Raw genomic sequence first — 4,204 nt, forward strand, 5'->3', positions numbered from 1 at the left:
AACAAATAAACCAGTATTGAGAGCAAACAAGTCAACATCATGACAGCAAGTAACAATCTGCCAAATAACAGCTAAACAGGTATAACACCTATAAATTCAGTCTAGCACACTCCAATGAAATCTATCATTATCTCGAACTCCTCAAGCCCCACATTGGGCACCAAAAAGGACTATGGTGAGTTGACCCCGGCCAGCAACTAAGCACCCACCAGCCACGTGCTCACTCCCCATCCCAGCGAGATGGAGGAAAGAATCAGAAGAGCAAAAGCAAGAAACTCATGGGTCGAGACAAAGACAGTTAAATAAGTGAAGGAAAGAGAGGAAAACCAACAAGTGATGCAAAGGCAATCACTCACCACCTCCCACCAGCAGACTGATGCCCAACCAGTCTCTGAGCAACAGCTACTTTGGAAAGACTACCTCCCTAGTTTTATTGCTGAGTGTGACATTATATGGCATGGAATATGCCTTTGGTCAGTTTGGGTTAGCTGTCCTGGCTGTGTCCCTCTTAACTTCTTGCCCACCCCTGGCCTACTTGCTGCAGGGACAGAGTGAGAAACAGAGAAATCCTTGACGCTGTGCAAGCAATGTTCAGTAACAGCTAAAACATTGGTGTGTTCTCAACACTGTTTTAATCACAAATCTAAAACAGAACTCCATACAAGGTACTATGAAGAAAAGAAGCTCCATCCCAGCCAGACCCAGTACACTCCTCCACCCAGGTTCTTTCCGCAAGTGGATTTTTCATGTGCACAGAACAGCAGCCCCACACAAGTAGAGACCAGCTTCCTAAGCATGTATAGATTTGGAATAAGGCATCTTTACCAAATGACCTCCTGCTTCATTCTTTTTTAAAGGGCAAAGGTTCCTAATTACAGGAGACAGTTCCTAATTACAGGAGACAGTGAAACCCGAATGGAGGCTTACGTTCCTCTGACCTTTACAGTAAGGCATTTAATTACCAGTGAGTGGCATCCCATCCTTGACCTTTCCTACAGCCACTCTTTCACCTCTCTCAACAAGAATCTCATTCTCAAGTGCCTAAATGTCTCCTGCCTGGGGTAGAAACCTCCCAAACCTACTGCAGGACTCAAGGTCCATTCTGGGACTGGACACTTAAACAGGTAGAGAGTGTAACACTGTCACTTAGTGGATCGAGTTACTACATATATTTTTCAGCAATATAATACTACTGAACTCAATTGACTGCATGAAGTTTTAGGCTGAGCAACAAAGAGCTACATCACTGAAGACGGACCAACTTATATTAGAATCATAGAATCATTGGAAAAGACCTTTAAGATCATCGAGTCCAACCGTTAACCTAGCACTGCCAAGTCCACCACTAAACCATGTCCCTAAGCACCACGTCTACCCTTCTTTTAAATACCTCCAGGGATGGGGACTCAACCACTTCCCTGGGCAGCCTGTTCCAGTGCCTGACTACCCTTTCAGTGAAGAAATTTTTCCTAATATCCAATCTAAATCTCCCCTGGCGCAACTTGAGCCCATTTCCTCTCGTCCTATCGCTTGTTACTTGGCAGAAGAGACTGACACCCACCTCACTACAACCTCCTTTCAGGTAGTTGTAGAGAGCGATAAGGTCTCCCCTCAGCCTCCTCTTCTCCAGGCTAAACAACCCCTGTTCCCTCAACCAGTCCTCGTAAGACTTGTGCTCTAGACCCTTCACCAGCTTCGTTGCCCTTCTTTGGACACTCTCCAGCACCTCAATGTCCTTCTTGGAGTGAGGGGCCCAAAAGTGAACACAGCATTCGAGGTGCAGCCTCACCAGTGCCCAGTACAAGGGGATGATCACTTCCCTAGTCCTGCTGGCCACACTATTTCTGACGCAAGCCAGGATGCTATTGGCCTTCTTGGCCACCTGGGCACACTGCTGGCTCATGTTCAGGCGGCTGTCAACCAGCACCCCCAGGTCCTTTTCTTCCAGGCAGTTTTCCAGCCACTCTTCCCCAAGCCTGTAGCATTGCATGGGGTCATTGTGACCCAAGTGCAGGACCCAGCACTGAGCCTTGTTGAACCTCATGCAGTTGGCCTCGGCCCATCGATCCAGCCTGGCCAGGTCCCTCTGTAGGGCCTTCCTACCCTCCAGCAGATCGACACTTCCACCCAACTTGGTGTCATTTGCAGTCTTACTGAGGGTGCACTCAATCCCCTCGTCCAGATCATTGATAAAGATATTAAACAGAACTGGCCCCAATACTGAGCCCTGAGGAACACCACTTGTGACCGGCCGCCAACTGGATTGGACTCCATTCACCACCACTCTCTGGGCCTGGCCATCCAGCCAAATTTTTAACCAGCAAAGAGTATGCCCATCCAAGCCACGAGCAGCCAGTTTCTCCAGGAGAATGCTGTGGGAAATGGTGTCAAAGGCCTTACTAAAGTCCAGGTAGACAACATCCACAACCTTCCCCTTGTCCACTAAGCAGGTCTCCTTGTCATAGAAGGAGATCAGGTTAGTGAAACAGGACCTTCCTTTCATAAACCCATGCTGGCTAGGCCTGATCCCCTGATTGTCCTGTACATGCCGCGTGATGGCACTCAAGATGATCTGCTCCATAACCTTCCCCAGCACCGAGGTCAGGCTGACAGGCATGTAGTTCCCCGGATCCTCCTTCTGGCCCTTCTTCTAGATGGGCGTCACATTTGCTAGCCTCCAGTCAGCTGGGACCTCCCCGGTTGACCAGGACTGCTGATAGATGATGGAAAGTGGCTTGGTGAGCACTTCCGCCAGCTCCCTCGGTACCCTTGGGTGGATCCCATCTGTCCCCATAGACTTGTGTGTGTCTACGTGGTGTAGCAGGTCACTAACCATTTCCCCTTGGATTATGGGGGCTTCATTCTATTCCCTGTCCCTGTCTTCCAGCTCAGAGAGCTGGGTACCCCGAGAACAACTGGTCTGACTATGAAAGACTGAGGCAAAGAAGGCATTAAGTACCTCAGGCTTTTCCTCATCCTTTGTCACTATGTTTCCCCCCACATCCAATAAAGGATGGAGATTCTCCTTAACCCTCCTTTTTTTGTGGACATATTTATAGAAATGTTTCTTATTGTTCCTCTGTATCGGGGTCCTACATATTAACTACTGTTCTTCCATTGCCTTCACAGGAAGGGATGGCAATTAATCTTCATTATGGGCATGATTATCTCATTCTGTTTCCTTCCTTCTGGAGCATTCAGTAGCTGGGCTCAAGTGAACTATTTACATAAAAAGTAGAATATTACTTTACTAGTACTAGTTACCTTCATGTTAAAGGCCTGAACCAAATGCCAAAAGAAATAAATTATACGTGAGGTGTACTGCTTTAAAAAATGCAGAAACACAACATAAAATTAATATTGCTGTATCTGATAAAGCCAAAGCCTTCCTAATTTCAAGTATTTCTTAAGGATTTAGTAAGTGAGGCACTGTGTTTACTTTGAGATTTAAAAATCAAACATACAACCTATCTTTCAGGATTTTACCAGGTAAAGACAAATCAATGTATGCCACTGTATTTTCAAATTATTCCTCTTTATCACCAAATCTTTCATTGTTCAGCTGTATGTCTTTTACTCACATGGATCAAATAAAAGCTGATACAAATCCCAGTTTACTGTTTTTTTTAAAATAGTAATTACTAAATACTAAAATTAATATCTTTTAGAAACTGGATAAAACATACTAGATAAACCTCAAACTTTCTGACTCATACAGACTGGTTAGAGCTCATAAGGCAATGGCAATCTGGAGCTAGATCTGTATAATTATTTGGCACATAACTCCTATTGATTTCATAAACTTTTTTGAACGGTGTCATAGCTACTCAGTGGTAACATGTTGGTGGTATAGGTCAGGCTGTCTAGCTGTAAGCTTATAAGACAGTTCTGTATGGACTGTGTACGAGCAATGTAAAAGTCAGTTCTTTGCCGGCCGAGGAGGGAGATAAGGATGCTTAGCATAGAATTACCAAGGGAATTTATTCTCTCTTATTAGCTATGCACATAGCATTGCCTCAGCCTAACACATGGAGGACCCCAATACAGAGGAAAGCAGGGTTTATATATGTTACAATACAGTTGTGCAGCCTAATCAAATCACTTATAGTTACAGGGTGGACTAATCAGTTACTATTGCTCATGTAATCAGTATGCGCTTGTCCCACACAGGTGATGTAGATGGCTATGGTTACATACCCGTTGT

Source organism: Nipponia nippon, unplaced genomic scaffold (genome assembly GCF_047370975.1).
Source record: "Nipponia nippon isolate SJK-2023a ecotype South Korea unplaced genomic scaffold, ASM4737097v1 scaffold_34, whole genome shotgun sequence".
NCBI classification, from domain to species: domain Eukaryota; kingdom Metazoa; phylum Chordata; class Aves; order Pelecaniformes; family Threskiornithidae; genus Nipponia; species Nipponia nippon.